Source organism: Molossus molossus, unplaced genomic scaffold (assembly GCF_014108415.1).
Source record: "Molossus molossus isolate mMolMol1 unplaced genomic scaffold, mMolMol1.p scaffold_m16_p_10, whole genome shotgun sequence".
Lineage (NCBI taxonomy): Eukaryota > Metazoa > Chordata > Mammalia > Chiroptera > Molossidae > Molossus > Molossus molossus.
The window spans coordinates 25002176-25020949 of record NW_023425345.1 but is presented as its reverse complement, the minus strand read 5'-3'; the positions used below and the strand labels follow the sequence as shown (position 1 = coordinate 25020949).

The 18774-nt window shown below is 37.2% G+C and overlaps 1 protein-coding gene across 1 annotated transcript in view; it reads left to right on the top strand.

Moving 5' to 3' along the window:
* Window positions 1–8438: 8438 nt before the first annotated feature.
* LRP6 (LDL receptor related protein 6) overlaps window positions 8439–18774 on the top strand; it is an 87495-nt gene continuing 77159 nt past the window's right edge. The window contains exon 1 of the mRNA XM_036252216.1: window positions 8439–8496. The gene's annotated coding sequence lies outside the window, so the exon portion shown is untranslated. The remainder of the gene's footprint in view (window positions 8497–18774) is intronic.

Below are 18774 nucleotides of genomic sequence, written 5' to 3'. Positions count from 1 at the left end.
GGCAGTCCTGATCATAAACCTGATTGTATTTGCATAAAACAGTGTAGTTCGCCGCCGCATCCCTTACTGTTTTAAATCCTGGTGCTTGCTTCTCTTCCTTACTAATAAATGTTCTTTGTGACATCCCCCCACCCCCCAGTAGGATACTTTTTTCCTGCATTAAAAACCTGTTCAGGCAGATATCCTTTCTCCTCAATGATTTTCTTAATGGAGTCTGGGAACTTGTCTGCTGCCTCTTGATTGGCAGAAGCTGTTTCTCCTGTTATGTTGACATTTTTTTAAGCCAAACCTCTTTATAAAATTATCAAACAAACAACAAAAAAATGGTCGAACCAGCCTTTGCTGGCATTAAATTATCCAGCTTTAGATCCTTCCTCTTTAGTTTGCTTTAAGTTGCCATATAATGACTTCACTTTTTTCCAATCATATTAGAGTCTATAGGTATGCTTTTCTTATAGCAATCCTGCACCTAAATAAAAGCTGCATTTTCATTATGAGGTAAAAAGGAATTTCGCAAAATGTGTAAGGTTTTTGTGCCTGATGGCATACCTGTAGCAACAGTTTCACAAATATATTCTTTTTTTTTTTTTTTTTTACAATGGTTCTCACACTGGACTCATTTATCTTGAAATGGCAAGCAACCGTAGCTATAGACCTCAATATACAGTACACATCAAGCAATTCAAATTTTTCTTGTAATATCATGACTTTTCTCTATTTCTTGGGAACATTTTCAGCATCATTAGTGGCATTTTTGTATGGGTCCTGTGGTGTTATTCAAGGTTTATAGTATTGCACTAAGCATGATGAAAAAGTACTCAAGGACAAGAGATCACTTTTTACTGTGATACACAGTTTATTGGAGAGATTAACTGCCTATGCAGAGATGCTACTTAATACAACACTTGAGTTTACCACAATAGCAACAGGAAGTAGCTGTTAAATTACTATAGTAGTGCAGTAAGTACTACAGTTAATTTTATGCACTTATCATTAATGCATCTTTACATTTCTCTTGACTGTGAATGATACTGTTTTATAATAGATTTGTGCATGTTTTATGGCAGTAAATGATAAAATAGACTAGTGTCTACATATATTTTATGTAGTCGTGACTACATAACTAACATTTCCTTAAGTTTTTCAATATTTCTAGGTTATGTGGTTTGTGTGTGAGTTTTTTCAAATTATCCCAAATCTCTTAAAATATTTTTTTATATATTTTTTGAAAAAATATGCATACAAGTGAACCTGCTCAGTTAAAACCCATTTTGTTCAAGGGCCAATTGTATATTATTTGTATTATATATATTTTGATGAAAATTCCTAGGTAATCTAACATAATCCCTCTTTTACCATTTTGGCAACATTTTATAAACTGCAGACAAAAGGTTTTAAAGGATATTTATTGTGATATGCTATTTATTCATGTCTTATAAGTAAAATAGGACTGTTGTGTGTAAATATATTGAGTGAATTAACAAATTAAAATCATTGTTGAAGGTTGCCCCTATATAAAGAATTGGGTATCAAAAGCTTGAAAAGTTGTAGAAGAAATTTGAAAATCAATTTTTATTCTCACAGATCTTTGTATATTTCTACCTAGTAAAATTTAAGCAGTAATTGTGAACTTTAAAAGTCCATTTGTCAAACTATTAAATGTTCGAAGAATATATGGAAGGCTGTTACGTGAGTGGAGTTTATTTGGTGCTTTGCTCCCTTACATAGTTTTCCACAGCTTAAGGACTAAGTGCCAGCTGGGGCTGATTATTTGTTAATATTTGTGGTCAGCTGGTTAATGAGTTAAACACATTAATACCACTTGTACAGAAACTGAGTGCTATGGATAAACAGCTGCTTGAGAAAGTCACATTTCTTTTTACTGATTCTAAACCCTGTGTGAGTACATTAGAATTCTTTAGGGAGCTTTTAGACAATATTGATGTCTAGGTCCTAGCCCTGACAAATTTAATGAGAATCTCTGATAGAAGAACCCAAGTTATTGCTGTTTTGTTTTTTTTTAAATATGTTTTTATTGACTTATAAAGATAGAGGAAGGGAGGAGAGAGAGAGAGAAACATAATGAGAAAGAAACATTGATTGGCTGGCCTCCTGCACGCCTCCTACTGGGGGTCGAGCTTGCAACCTGGGCATATGCCCTCATTCGGAATCGAATTGGTGACCTCTTGGTCTACGGGTCAATGCTCAACCACTGAGCAACACTGGCTGGGCTATTTTTAATGAGTTTCTCAGGTCATTCTCAAATGCTGCCAGGGTTGAAAATTTATGCTTTAGGTATTTCGTGCTGCTGCTGTTGCTGTTTGTGGTGGTGGTACTACTACTACTACTACTGCCGCCGCCACCACCACCACCACCGCCGCTGCTGCTGCTACTACAATGACTACTACTGTATTTGTATGGGAAAGGAGGTGCACAATACAGAAACATTGTGCTAAAGATAACTTGTATGAGTGTGTTTGGATTTCTATAACAAAATATCATAACTGGTGTCTTATAAACAACAGAAATTTATTTCTTACAGTTATAGAGGTTGTGAAGTCCAAGATAAAGGCATTGGCAGATTTGCTGTTTCTTGGTACTGCTTCCTAGATGGCCAGTTTTGTTTTTTTCACTGTACCCTCACATGGTAGAAAGGGCATGGAAGCTTTCTTGGGCCTTTTTTATAAGGGCATTAATCCAATCATGAGGGCTGCACCCTCATGACCCGATCACCCCAAAGGTCACACCTGCTAATACCATCACCTTGGGAAGTTAGGATTTTAACATAATGAGTTTTGGTGGGATAAACATTCAGATCATAGAATAACTGTTAATTACATGTACAGTTCTGGTTCCTGAATATTCAAGAACCTGTTATTTCATGGTCATTATGTACTGATGATTATTGAGATTTGAAGTTATAAAGGTGTGGATAGAGGAAACAGTTCAGTGGTTTTTCTTTTACACCTCATTGTTTCATTTTTTATGGTGATATAAGTGTCAGGTCTGTCACAAATTATTCCCTTTTTGTCAGTTTTCATCAAGATACTGTTTTAGGTAAGTGTACAGGTGGACAATTCAGGATGTGTTTGTCTGACAATTTTCTGCCATTCTCATGAACGTCGACATTGACCCTCAGTGAGAGGAGTCTCAGTAGATAGAAGGAAGAACTGTGAGACTTTTGAAACATGACATTTGTATGATGATGGGAGTGGGGGTAGTTCTAAGATATGAGATGTTGGTACAAGAGTTGAAGTGACTTTGTTTAAACCTGGAAAGTAATGCTTTGGGATGCTGTTTCAAACTAAAATGTGTGAGTGTTCATAGTTTTAAGCAATAGAAATCCCTCTAATTTAAATAGAAAAGATATTTTTAAAGCGGATATTGGGTTACTCATAGAATTTCTTAAATGGTAGAAGAACCAGGCTTGGAATCTGTAGTTAGGAACAATGCTCTAAATCATACCGCAGACCCGGGACAGTGAAGGCACCACTGTTAGGTGGTATATTCACCATTCGTATTCTCTCAATGACTTGAGGCAACAGATGCTGCCAGTGCTTTCTTGTAAAACTGGATGGATTAAAGAAGAATGAACGAATTCAAACTGTTTACTTAGCCATTGCTGTTGCCCTTAACCTCACCAGAATAGATTGCTTGTGGTTCTTGTTGCTGCTGCCACCACCTTTGCTTCCTCTTCTTGGTTTGTCAGAGCAGCAAAACCCAGATCATAATGCCCTTGTTCCAGTTGCAGTGGAGGTTTTGAAGATAAATGCCTGGTGTGCTCACTTTCTTGAGTTTCAGAAAGTGATTCTGTCTTGTAAGGTGGAGGATTCTTCAAACATAGGAAGGTAGTTTAGGTGCTAGATAGTCACCCTAAAATGCCAAATATCTATGACATTTTGTGAATGAATGACCATAGGATTTGTGGATATCTTTGCCATGATTTGAACATTGTATTTTCCCCCTTTCTAATAATTGAAAGATTGAATGAGGTATAATGGTGGATATAAAAGAAGACAGTTAATAGAAATACAAATTTTGTATTTTGAATGGGCCCGAGGAATAATCTAAGCCAATCTAAAGCATACCAATTATAAGAGCTAGTGTTTCTTAGGTAAATGCCATTTGCTGAGAAATCACCTTGACTCCTGATAATGAAACCAATTTCTACCCCTGTTAGTCCTCATCAGGAAGCTGCTATATAATGTGATGAACAACACCCTTATAGTATCCACAGTGATACATTTCTTTAGCATTTGTCCCTGCAGCATCAGTTCAGTACAAGCCGGTAAGGCAAGCTGAGAAGTCAGCTGAGAAAATACTCAAGGGCAAGATTCTTCTTGGAAAACTAATTTGGGAATTTTTTTTTTTTATCCTCACCAAGGATATTTTTTTATTTATCATCAGATAGAGTGGGAGGGGAAGAGAGAGAGAGAGAGACAGAGACAGAGAGACAGAGAGACAGAGAGACATTGATGTGAGAGAGAGACATCAATTGGTCGCCTCCCGCGTGACACTGACCAGGGCACGGGACCAAACTGCAACCAAGGTACGTTCACTTGACTGGAATCAAACCTGTAACTCTTTGGTCCTCAGGCTGACACTCAAGCCACTGAGCCAAACTGGCCAGGGCTAATTTGGGAATTCTTGTAATATATCAGACAGGTAATTGATGTCCTTACAGCATATATGGATTCTGAGCCCTCTCTGGCTTGTTGCTTTGCTATTGTTTTCGTTTGTGTAATGACTTATCTCAACTAATTCTTTTGAATGTGTTTCCCTCTCAATATCTGTTTCTGAAGTCACTGCTCAACTTTTTTTTTCCACTCTAAAAGTTTATTAAACTTAGTAAAGGACAGCAAAATAAAATAAAACAAAAAAAGTAGTTTAGAGACTAAGGCTCCCCCAACAAGGCTGTAGAAGAGAAGGCTACAATTTGGAATTTCAAAAGAAAATATTTAAAGAAAATTTTCTCTTCATAGAAGGCTACTGCTTTTTTCTTTCTTTCATTATTATTATTATTATTACTATTATTATTATTTATCCTCACCCGAGAATATTTTTCCATATTTTGTTCAGATAGAGTGGGAGGGAGAGAGAGAGAAACATCAATATGAAAGGGACACACTGGGTGGTTGCCACCCGCACAACCCAACCAGGGCCAGGGACAAACTGCAACCGAGGTACATGCCCTTAGCAGGAACCGAACCTGGGTCTCTCTGGACTGCAGGCTGATGCTCTAACTGCTGAGCCAAACTGGCCAGGGCTATTATTATTATTTTTTAATGCTTAGCTTTCAAGGGGTTGTCCCTGGGTCACTATATATTTTAGTGGTCTGCTAATGATTGATTAGAGGTTGTTCTTAAATGCCTTGAGCCAGTGTTTTCATCATTTTTCTTTGAATGTGTTTGTGGTTTGGGGAATGTTTTAAAATTTTAGTAAGTTTAGTTTGTTCCACATCCAGCCAGAGACTAGTGTTCACTGGTTCTCTCTAGTGAATCCTGAGCGGGAGCAGACTTAATAGCCTTCCTGACCACCAAGGATCTCCCTGTTAAATTTCTGTCTGGTGTGCCTTTTGTTGCCTTTTCTAACCAGTGAGTGTTGCAGGCTGAGATTGTTTGCCACTGAGAGAGAGCACTCTTGTTTTTGACAATATTCCTAGGCATAGATTTTTTTCATTAATACTCCAAATAAAGTCAGCTCCCTCTTTCAGGGCCAGTTAGCTGCCAAGCTTTATGACTTGTTGTGTCTGCTCAGGGTAGAACTTCTGTGCCACAAACTCATCAGTACTGTGGATGCTGATATTAGTAACCTCTATCTGAAATACCACATTTCTTACTGTGATTTGGTAGATTTTCTTTTTTCTAATCCTCACCTGAGGATATTTTCCCTTTGATTTTTAGATAGGGTAGAAGGGAGGGAGGGAGAGATAGAAAGAGAGAAATATCAATGTGAGAGAGACACAGTGATTGGTTACCTCCTGCACGACCTGGACTGGGCCCGGGGATTGAACCTGCAACCCAAGTAGGTACCCCTGACTGGGAATTGAACCCACGACCCTCAGTTCAAGGGCCAGTGCTCTAACTGCTGAGCCAAACCCACCAGGGCTTGGTAGATTTTCTTGAATAAATGCTTCTCATTTTGTTATATGCCCTTTGATCAATTTTCAGAGACATTAGTTCTTTTTGACAGTCTTTTCCTGTTTTTTCATTGGTCTTAAAGGAGACGATTTGCCAAGCTCCTCACAGAGTCATTTTGGGAGCCCTGGCCTTTCTATTTTCTTAGCTTTCTTCCAGCCTCCACACTGCAGCCAGCCAGCCCCCGCCCAAAGCTAGTCATTTCACCTCCAGTCCTACAAGTCTTCAGTTCTTCAGTACCTTTATATTGCTCTCAGAGTAAAGAACAGTAATTCTAACATAGTCTAAAATTGCATTTTATTTTACATGAATCTAATCATTCTTCTTCCCCTCATTTTGGACATTATCCAATCATTATCCTTAATTTAGGGAGCACTTTGCCTTCTGTTCTTTACAGATCATGGCTTTGATCTGTGGCATGTGTTGGAACCCGAGGAGATTTGAATTTCTCTTCTGCATTTATTAGCTCTTTAACTTGGAGCACTGTGCTAACTTTTCTGAGTTTTTTAAATTTTGAAATAATGGTAATGGAGATAATATTTCATAATGTTGCTATAAGGCTTAAATGAGCTAATGCGTGGAAAGCTGTTAGCACAGTACTTTGTAACTAGAAAGTATGTTTATTCCCTACCTGATATTTTCTTTTCATCATTTGAGTAAGCACTTTATATGAAATATCAGTATCCATGAATAGAATCCTTCCAGTATCACTGTGCATTTAAACATATTTATTGAGTACCTCATATCTAGTTCATAGCATCTCATTTAACTTTTAAAAAATGCTTTTAATTGAAATATAACATTAAGAACTTTACCTTTAATTCAAGGAAAAAATTTTCCCTCTCTGAAATGAGACTATTAAGATTTCCATTTTTTTTTTTTTTTTTTTTTATCCTCATCCGAGGACATTTTTCCATTTTTTTGTTCAGATAGAGTGGGAGGGAGAGAGAGGAAGAGAGAGAGAGAGAGAAACATTGACGTGAAAGGGACACATCGAGTGGTTGCCACCTGCACAACCTACCAGAGCCGGGGACAAACTGCAACCAAAGTACATGCCCTTAGCGGGAACCAAACCCGCGTCTCTCTGGACCGCAGGCCGACTCTAACTGCTCAGCCAAACCAGCCAGGGCAAGATTTCCATTTTTTTATTTTGAAAAAATTTCACAACTGAGAAGCAAAAAAAAGCACAGTGAAATTATATATACTCTAATCAGTAGTATAGTGATCATATTTAGGAAATTGACTTTAGTACATTTTTTTAATATAATTTGACAGTCCATCAAATTTTGATAGGTTTCCCAATAGTATCTTTATAGCATTTTCCCAACCGATTAGTCTAGAATCATGCACTTAATGTAGTTACCATGTTTCTTTATTTTCCTCTAATCTCCTTGAGTGGTCCTCAGTCTTTCTTTGATTTTCATGATGTTGATATTTTCAAAGGCCAGTTTTTCAGAATATTCCTCAGTTTGGTTCTTTCTGTTTCTTCATATGTTTGTTCAGGTTATGCATTGTTGGGCAGGAATACTGTAAAACAGATCTATATACGGTCCGGAGGGACCCGGGTTTGGTTTCCGCTAAGGGCACGTACCTCTGTTGCAGTTTGTCCCCGGCCCTGGTTGGTTGTGCGGGTGGCGACCACTCGATGTGTCCCTTTCACATCGATGTTTCTCTCTCTCTCTCTTCCTCTCTCTCCCTCCCGCTCTGTCTGAACAAAAAATGAAAGGATGTCCTCGGGTAAGGATGATAAAAAAAAAAAAAAAAAAAAAAAGATGGTATATCTTTTCTAATGCTTCGCATATGTGATGCCAGTTTGTTCCCTTGTTAACAATGTTAAATTAAATGATGTGGCTAAGGTAGTGTCCACCAAGCTTATTTTCTCTAAAGTTACCATTTTCCCCACTGTCATTAATAAGTAATCTGTGGGGAGATACATCGAAATAGTGTAAATATCCTTTTTCCCAATAAACTGATCAAATTTTTTTTGCATAATGATACTTACCTCAACCAGTTATTACCAGGTAGATTATTAAAATTTTGATAATTTCTAGTGTTTTTAATTTTAGTGTACCTGAGTTTTCTTTATCTAATAGTGATAATTATGAAATACTTTGCTCTTAACCTGTTTATGTCATGGGTTTATTGTTTATGTGATTTTTAGATTCATATACTGGACAGACTGGGGAGAAGTACCAAAGATAGAACGTGCTGGAATGGATGGGTCGAGTCGCTTCATTATAATAAACACTGAAATTTACTGGCCAAATGGACTGACTTTGGATTATGAGGAACGGAAGCTTTATTGGGCAGATGCAAAACTTAATTTTATTCACAAATCAAATCTCGATGGAACAAATCGGTAAGATTGCCTTATAAATTTATTTTTAAACTGTCTTGATATAATAACCAAATTATAAAGACCAGTTTTATTAAGATATTAGTGTATTTTTTGCTAAATGTCAAAGGGGAAGAAGACACTTTCAGTTTGCTCTTAAAAGGTAACAATTTCTGCCCTGGCCGGGTTGGCTCAGCAGTTAGAGCGTTGGCCCGTGGTCCAGAGAGACCCGGGTTCATTTTCCGCTAAGGGCATGTACCTTGGTTGCGGTTTGTCCCCGGCCCTGGTTGGGTCCTGTGGAAGGCAGCCACTTGATGTGTCCCTTTCATGACGATATTTCTCTTTCTCTCTCTCTCTCTCCCTCCCTCCCACTCTATCTGAACAAAAAAAATGGGGGGGAGAAAAAGGTAACAATTTCTCATCTGTTGGTAGCATTTAGAGTTCATGAACTATAGTTTCTTCTCCTTTTTTATTTTTTATTTTCTTTTATCCTCACCTGAGGACATCTTCGCATTTATCTTTAGCTAGAGCGGGAGGGAGAGGGGGAGGAAGAGAGAGAGAGAAACATCCATGTGAGAGAGACACATCGAGTGGTTGCCACCCACACGACCCCAACCGGGGCCGGGGAAAAACTGTAACCGAGGTACGTGCCCTTAGGAAGAAGTGAACCCGGGCCTCTCTGGTCCACGAGCCAACACTTCTCACTACTGAGCAAACTGGCCAGGGCAGTTTCTCCTTTACTCTGAGCCAATTTACTTCCTCAGTGGTTCTCAGCCAGAGAGAGTACTTATCTCTCCAAGAGTATTTGGAAATGTGTGGGGAATTTTAGTTAACACGAGGACTGGGAATACTAGTAGTATTGTAGATCCTAGGGGTTGGGGATGGTAAACATTCTGCAGTATGCTGGACACCCAACACAATAAAGAGTCATCCTACTCAGAATTACCCATAGGACCCCTAGGTACACATATGGAAGCTCATTTGGAAAATCTCTAGGTTAGGACAGTGGTTGACAAACTTTTTCTGTAAAGGGCCAGGTAGTAAATATTTTAGGCTTTTGAGCCATATATGACACCTGTTGCAACTATTTACCTCTGCTGTTGTGTGAAGGCAGCTACAGATAATTCATAAGAGAATTATGAATTATGGCTGTGTTCTAGTAAAACTTGATTTACAGCATATATAGTGATATATAGTGAGCCAATGGACTGTATGTAGTTTGCTGATTCGTGGACTGGGATAAAACCTATTGTGTATATACTACACTCCAGTAATCAAGGAAGGTAGTTATAATACATAAACATGGAATTTCTACTTAGGTCATGTTCAGATTTTTAAAGACACTTCCTATTTATGTTCTTGTGTTTGAATGATTGTTTAGGTTTCTAGTGGTCTTATTCTAAGACTCCAACAGAACCTAGAGAGGCTTAGGTAGAGTTAAAGTAATTTTTCAAAGGGTAAGAATTTGTAAATTATCTTGAATGATGAATCAGGAAGCATTTAAAAGTATTGAAGACCAGGAAAGATTTAAATAATTTATTAAAATATACTTTTTGGCCCTGGCCAGTTTTGCTCAGTGGTTAGAGCACCAGCTCAAAGAGTCGTGGGTTTTATTCCGGCCAAAGGCACATACCTCAGTTGTGGTTCGTCCCTGGCCCTGGTTGGGCTTGTGTTGGAGGTGACCAGTTGATGTGTCTCTCTTATTGATGTCTCTCTCACTCTCTCTCTCTCTCTCTTTCTCCTTCCCTCTCTCCCCTCCACTCTATCTAAAGATAAAAGAAAAAAAAATGTCCTTGGGTGAAGATTAAAACACACACAAAAAAAACACATTTTGTAGTCATGGAATTGGAATATTTTTTGCCTTGTTTCAGAAGTGAATAAAATGACTTACACTGAGATGGTTTAAAAACAATTAGAAATAAATGTAAAAAAAAAAAGTATATGATGATGCCCTGGCTGGTTTGGCTCAGCGGTTAGAGTGTCGGCCTGCAGTCCGAAGAGACCCGGGTTCGGTTCCTGCTGGGGGCGCGTGCCTCGCAGTTTGTCCCCAGACCTGGTTGGTCATGTGGGTGGCGGCCACTCTGTGCGTCCCTTTCACATCGATGTTTCTCTCTTTCCCTCTCTCTCCCTCCCACTCTGTCTGGGCAAAAAATGGAAAAATGTCCTCGGGTGAGGATAAAAAAAAAAAAAAGTATATGATGAATATAAAAACATAATTGTTGTGTTTGAATTTCAGATTTGGCTTTGAGAGGAACATTAGGAATTGAATATGGCCATGTCATAGTTTTCTTGACTCACTTGGGATACCCACACAAAAAAACAATGAAACTAGATAGCAAATCTAGAAACATATCATAAACTAACCTCAGACATCCAGAAATAAAAGCAAGTAAGGGCAGGCCACTAATAGCTAAAAGACCTCCATGGTATTACTATCAGTACAAGAGTAAGGGGGGTAGGAGGGGTATGTATATATAGGGTGTTTCATTGAACTTAAATGCAGGAGACCTCCAAAATAGCCTCAACTATTTACTAGACAATGTGGTGGACTATATTAAGAGCAGCAGCTGAAATGAGAAGGTGGGGGTTGCCCACTCCAATATCAGGCAAGTACAGTGTGTCCAGGGTAAAGACAGCAAAGAATAGAGCAGTCTGGCTCCAAAGAATTCCTGAAATGGACCTGTTAGAGTTCTCTACCAGGACAGGGTACTATAGTGAGTTGAAACAAAATTGAATAGAATGGTATCATTAAAATTAAGAAGAATAGGGAAAATTAAGAGGAACAAAAGAGAAGGTTCAGATAAGGATAGACAGAGGAACAGCTGGGAGATCTCATAATGGAAGCTACCATTGTTTTTTTGTTAATTCTCAACTGAGGATATATATCCCCCCCCCCCCCACACACACACACAGACTGATTTTTTAGAGAGAGTGGAAGGGAGAGAGGGAGGAGAGATGGAGAGTGAGAAGGTAGGGGAGCCATCAATGTGAGAGAGACACACTAATTGGTTGCCTCTCTTTTATGTGCCCTGACCAGGGCTGGGGATGGAACCTGCAACCCAGGTACATGCCCTTGTCTGGGAATCAAACCCACGACCCTTTGGTGCATGTGTCGACACTCTTAACTGCTGAGCCATACTGTCCAGGGCACCATTGTTTTTAATATTATATGAAAACAACAGAAGACTGAATTTTGTAAAGTTAGAAAAACTACCTTGAACACCACTTTCTTATAAAAGTTCAGGAAAACTAATTTTACATAAACATGAGAAACAGAAGTATCAAGGTAAAATCCCATTTAAGGTTATAAGGAACATCTTATTTACAGCAGTGTTTTAAGCTATTAACAATTTAACTTTGAATGTATACTTAAGCTCTACATTTTTACTCTCTCCCACATTACTGTTTCTGATGTCACAACTTACATCTTTTTTACCTTATGGATTCATTAACACATTGTAGTTATTTTTATTACTTTACCTTTTAACCTTGTAGTTATTTTTTACTACTTTTAACTCTTTTATCCACCTCTATAACAACATTAGAGTTTTCTTAATTTCACCATTTATTTGTCTTGACTAATGAAATTTAAACTTTCATATGTTTTCCTGTTACTAATTAGTGTTCTCTTGTTTCAGCTTGAAGAAGTTCCTTTAAAGTGTCTTGTAAGGCAGATCAGGTTGTGGTGATGATGTTGATGAATTCCTTCAGCTTTTGCTTGTCTGGAAAGCTATCTTTCCTTCCATTCTGAAGGATAAATTTCCTGGGTAGATTCAGCAGGTCCTTGAATAACTTTGTTCATTGTGTTTTCATTATGTTGATGAGATACCACAGGTACTTAACTCTTGTTTATATCAGTTAGCCTATGGCAAAATTTGTTTCATTATATGTCATTTTACTTAAAGTCCCAGAACCCATCAGTGATGTTAAGGAAGGACTTAACTCTATTTTTGTTTGGCAGTTTTTGTCTTTCTGCTCTTTGAATATATTGTGCCACTCCCTCCTGGTGTGCACCATTTCTGCTGAAAAATCTGCTGACGGTCTTGCAAGGGTTTTCTTGTGTGAAACTCTTGAAATCTCATGCTGATTTAAAGATTCTTTTTAACTTTAGACAATTTAATTATAATGTGTCTTGGTGTGTGTCCTTTTGAATTCATCGTTTTTGGAATTTTCTGGATGTCTATTTTTTTCTTCGAGGTTAGGAAAATTTTTAGCCATTTTCTTTCATCAGTCTTGCTGCCACTTTCTCTCTATCCTGTCCTTCTGAGACCCTTATTATGTGAGTTATAGTCCACTTTATGGTGTCCCATAAGGTCCTTAAGCTATCTTAACTTTTTTTTTTTTTTAACTTCTCTGATTATATGACTTTCACTGCCATGTCTTTGAGTTTGCTGATTCTTCCTTCCATTTGATCTCATGTGCTTTTGTACCCTTCTATGAAAGTTTACAGTTCAGTTATTGTATTCTTTAGCTCTGTGATCTTTCTGTATGGTACTTTCTTATATTTTTTGTCTCTGTTGAAATTTTCACTTTGTTCATGCATTGTTCTCCTGACCTTAGTGAGTACTTTTATGACTGTTATTTTGAACTTTTTATCAAGTAAATCATGTATCTTTATTTCATTAAGGTCTGTTTCTGGAGTTTTATTTTGTCTTTTTTGTTCGGAACATATTTCCTTGTTTCTTCATTTTCCTTGACTCTCTGTGTTGATTTCTGCACACTAGGTAAAACAACCACCTATCCCAGTGTTGACGGAGTGATCTCGTGTGGGAGATGAACCTTACCAATCAGCCTGGCCTGAGCTCTTGGTTGTCTCTCAAACTTTTGTGATTGTCCAAACTGCCTTCTTTGTTCTTAGTGGCTGGCTCCCAGTAGTTGAGGTTGTGCCAATGTTTGTCATGCTTTTCAAAGTGGAAGATCACAGTCAGCAACTAGATGAAGGCTAATTAGAAGCTGGATGCCCAGGCAGTAGCTGTGAAAGTATGTAGTTAGGGCCCTCCCAGGGAGAAATTCAGAAATGGGTGTTTTACTTGCCCCCTCTGTGTTGGACCTGGGTATATAGCTGCAGAAGAGGTTGCTCCTGTATCCTTAAGAAGTGCTTCATTATTTGCTACATTCCTGTGGCACTTCTGGTGTAAACCTTATTGGCTTTCAGAGATAGGCTATCCAGGGGCCCACCCCTTGGTCGACATGGGCAAAGGCTGGGACCCAAGACGTGTACAAGTGAATCTGTGGAGATACTGAAATTTTGATGTGAGCTAGAGGTAGATTGGAGATTGTGTCTGCTGGCTCCCTTGGTCTCCCAGAAGGATTACAAGTCAGCCTCTAGATATCTGCTAAAATAGAAGCCTGACCATTAGACAGCAGCTTTTAAAATATGCACATAGACTTCTTTTAGGGAAAACCTGAGAGGTGGGCGATTTTGACTGCTCTGTCTGTGCTGATCCCTGCTGGGATAGATTCCTTTTGTAAGCCTCAGGGTAATCAAAAACAGAAACCTATTAAAATTCCAGTGGTATTTTTCACAGAAATTGAGCAAACAATCCTAAAATTTGTATGGAACCACAAAGTACTGAATAGTCAAAGCAATCTTGATAAAGAAGAACAAAGCTGGAGGCACCATATTTCCTAATTTCAAACTATATTCCAAAGCTGTTAATCAAAACAGCATGACATTGGCATAAAAACAGATAGATCAATGAAACAGTATAGAGTCTAGAAATAAACCCATGCGTATATGGTCAATTAATTTATAAAAAATAAGCCAAGAATATACAATGGGGAAAGGATAGTCTCTTCACTAAATGTTTGAAAAATTGGACAGACACATGCAAAAGAATAAAGGACCCGTATTTGATACTATACACAAAAATCAACTTAAATGGGTTAAATACTTAAATTTAAGACCTGAAACCCTAAAACTCCTAGAAGAAAACATAGGGAAAAAGGTTCTTGACATTGCTTGGCAATGATTTTTTTAGATTTGACACCAAAAGCAAGGCAATAAAAACAAAAACAATTGTGTTGACATCACACTAAAAAGCTTTAGCACAGCAAAGGAAACCACCAAAATGAAAAGGCAACCTGTGGAATGGGAGAAAATAATTGTAAATTGTATGTTTGATAAGGTGCTAATATCAAAAGGAATAAAGATAGAAAGGATTTGAGAATCACAAACATTGAAGATAGGCAAAGAAGAAACAACACAGAAAGGGCTTTTAGGAAGATAACCAAGACAAGGGAACAGAACAAATATGAAAAACTATAATTCAGGAAGTCTTTTTTTTTTAGAGAGAGAGGAAGAAAGAGAGAGAAACATAAGTGAGAGAGAACATCGACTGGCTCCCTCCTGCATGCCCCCCACTGGGGATTGGGTCCACAACCAGGGCATGTGCCCTGACCCGGAATTGAACCGGTGACCTCTTGGTGCATGGGTCAGCACTCAATCACTGAGCCACACTGGCAAAGTCTAAGTAGATTTGAAAAGTACGGATAGAAAAAGAACACTATATGCCTGAGAATATAAGGCAGAGCAAAACCTACCAAAATTATATTCCAGTAAAATAACTGTAGAAAAAGAAAAAAAAAGTCTTGGGGCCTCTAAGAGTAACATAAATGACTTGAAAAGAAAATTAGATTAGTATCAGACTTTCTCGCAGCAACACTCTCTGTCAGAATTAAGTGGAGTAGTGTTTTTATGGTACTTCAAGTAATTAAATATGAGCCAATGATTTTTATTCAGCAAAACTGACTTTCTTATGTAAAGCCATAGACAACATTATAAACATGCAACAAGTCAAAAAGTACTGTTTCCTTGACTCAATTCTGAAAATGTACTAGTGACTGAACCTTAGACAACCAAAATGATGAGTGAGATATCAAAATAATTCTTGGTGAGGATCATTAAACATATAATTACTTGTAGTATGAAAATCTAAAGTATGGTTAAAATTGAAAGAGTATAATATGTAACGAATATATATTTAGATAATGTAGATAAAGTAGCACTAAAAAGTTGAAGTGAGAATACAAAACTACATGTGTTAGAAATTTTTAAAAATTCTGTAGTAACTACAGTGGTGTGTAGATATTTCTATTTATTCTGAGTTTTTTGAGACTATAATGTTGGATCAAATAAGTGAGTAATTATCGGATATATTCTATTGCCCTTGCATATGTAGGATTCTTGGTGTGGGAAAAAGGAAATATAGATGTAATACCACAGAGATCAAGTAAAAGAAATGGATAATTCTGAGTTTTTATTGTAAGTACTGACATGAGCTCATTAAGTATTTTATGTTATAAAAAGAAATACACACAAATATGTATGTTAATATACTAAAGAGGACTGGGAGGGGGAAGCACTCAGATTATAATCTTGAAAAACCATCCCAACTTAAAAGAAATTATACCTTTCAAGTGAAATAGCTGATTCTAAGTCTCTAGAAAATAATGTACAAGATGAGCTGGAGCATTGTCATACTATACAGCAAGGAAACTATTATAGATCTACTAGGGTCATTTCAGAAAGCCTGGAGCAATAACTTGAGAAGTTTCTCACGGGTCAAAGGTTGATGTTTAAATCCTTGAGTTTATAATGGTATTTCAAAAAGGAAGTGGTCACTTTCAGAATATATAGGGATATATTCTCAGAGTATATAATCAATTCATTACCTTGATAATAAAGAGAAAGAGTCAAACAATTTATCTTCTCTTTCCTTTGTGAATCTACTGATAGCTAACAAAATAATAGACACGGGAAAGCTATTCCAGTTAAATGAAAAAGAAAAGGTCTAATTAGGATTCAACATGCGTCTGATCAAACTTGCCATTTGCAGAAAATTTGCAGGTAAAACAAGATAAAGAAACATACTGAAATGTACCTTGAGTATGCATCAGTGGATCTGGACATACAGGTCAGTTATCCCAGGTCCTTCAACAGACCATTTGTAAAGAGATGGGGGAATCTGTAGAGTAAAAGAGACTGACAAAATGGTGGAGGGAGGGATGAATCGGCTGAGCACAAAGGATTTTTAGGGCAGTGAAAATACTCTCTATGATGTTCTAATGATGGGTGATTAAGCATTTGTCCAATTGGTATTACTTATTATAGAAGAATAATTTTGTGTTATTCTCTATGAATATGGTGCTTTCGATCAGTGATCAGCAAGGCATGAGCTTTTAGCTACTCTTCCAGTGGTAATAGATTTGTCCTTAAACTTCCACAGTTTTTGAATTCCTTTTGAGATGAACATCAGTGTATTTGCCAAAAAGTCAAACAGTTTGAGGATGCAAACTGGTCTTGGAAGGGGTAAAGTAATTGATCATCAGTTGGCCATTGGGAACAATCCATAATCTTACATCTGTTAAATTCTTCAAAGAAATCTCACACATAAGTGAAAAAGAATCCTATCATTCAGTTCTGGCAAAAGCTATAAAATTGCTGATTCCAAGTCTTTTTTTCTTAATTGAAAAACCCACATAAGCTATACAGTTTCCATGATAAACTTCAAAGATTCATTTCTGTCCCACTTCCTCAGAAAAGAAACAACAGGAATTTATAGTATATATTTAATTATTCTATATTTGTATATCTTGTTCCAAACAATCTTTATATAAGCTGTGCAGGATAGTTTTAAGTGTATTAATTGTTTGATTCTGGGCACAGATAATTCAAGGCTCTCATATGCATTTCCTAACATGAATTAATAATGCCTCCTAAACACTATCCCTGCAGTAAGTACTTTACTTTTGAGCCTCTTATGTGTTTTGTGAGATAAAATGCAAAATTCCCCATTTGCAATGAGGGGGAAAGCAGCAATATTTATGTTTTAATTTTAAAAATTATAATATATTGTTAGGGTGGCATTTCTCTTTAAACTGGTCTATAGATTCATGAAAATTCTCAAAGGCTTTTATTGTGGGTGTATTTGAAAAAAAATTTAAATAGCTCAGTTAATTTTCTAAGTTTACAAAAAGTATGACGACTTTCCACTTGGTTTCAAGACAAACCGTAAACCAAGTAATTACATTAATGAGGCACTAAATCTAAGGATAGATAGAGCTCAATGGACTAGACTCACATTCAGAAACAGGTGCACTTGTATATGGCTAATTGACTTTAACTTAGGTATCGAGGATGTAAATATGCCCTTTTAATGTGTCTTAACAGACAGTGAAGAAAAATAATAAACTTTTAAAACTAGGAGAAATATAAAAACCTTTTCTGAAAAAGGTTTTCAACTTAAGGTTATTAAAGAATACTTTTTAAGTGTAATACAGTAGCAATAGGAAATGTGACAGAATTATTTAAGGCAAGTCTAGACAGATGGATAGGTGCCACGATCGTGGAAGGTCTAATATTCTAAGATAAGGTATTTGAATTTTATCCTGAAAAGTATTAGGAGTCATTTCAAGTAGTAAATTGATATGGTTAGGTTTGTCATTTAGAAATACCATTTTGGTAGTTGTGTAGAAAATAGTTTAAGGATTAATTATTTTACCTTTTTTTTGAAAATGGGTGAAGAAAGTTTTTTATTTTAATTTTTAAAATATGTTTTTATTGCCCTGGCCAGTTTGGCTCAGAGTGTTGGCCCGCAGACCACAGAGGCCCGATTTCGGTTCCCACTAAGGGCATGTACCTCGGTTGCAGTTTGTGCCCAGCCCTGCTTAGGGTTGTGTGGGTGGCAACCGGTTGATGTGTCTCACTCACAATGTTTCTCTCTCTCTCTTCCTCCCTCCCTCCCTCCTGCTCTATATGAAGATAAATGCAAAAATATCCTCAGATGAGGATAAAAAAAATAAAAAAAATAAAAATATGTTTTTATTGATTTTAGAGAAAAGAGGAAGGGAGGAGAAGAGAGTGAGAGAAACATCGTGTGAGAGAAAAACATCGATCAGTTGCCACCCACATGTTCTCCAAACGGGGATCAAATCCATAGCCCTGGGTATGTGCCCTAACTGGGAACCAAACCTGCCATCTTTCAGTGTACAGGATGATGCTCCAACCAATCGAATCACACCAACCAGGACAATTATTATACTTTCTTAAATCTTCCAATGAATCATTATTGTTCTCAGGAAAAAGTATAAACTTTATATTGTGACTTAAATGCTCTAAGTCATTTACCTCATTTTAGAGTTTAGATATGTTCTCACCACTTTGCCTTTGCACACTGTGCCCCAATCCTAAAAACCACTGTGCTTCTCTGAAGGCGTCTATGATGATTCATAGATTTCTGCTTTGTGTGGTTGGTTAGATGGAAGTGCCATTCATTGAGATAGGAAATTCAAGAACGGGGG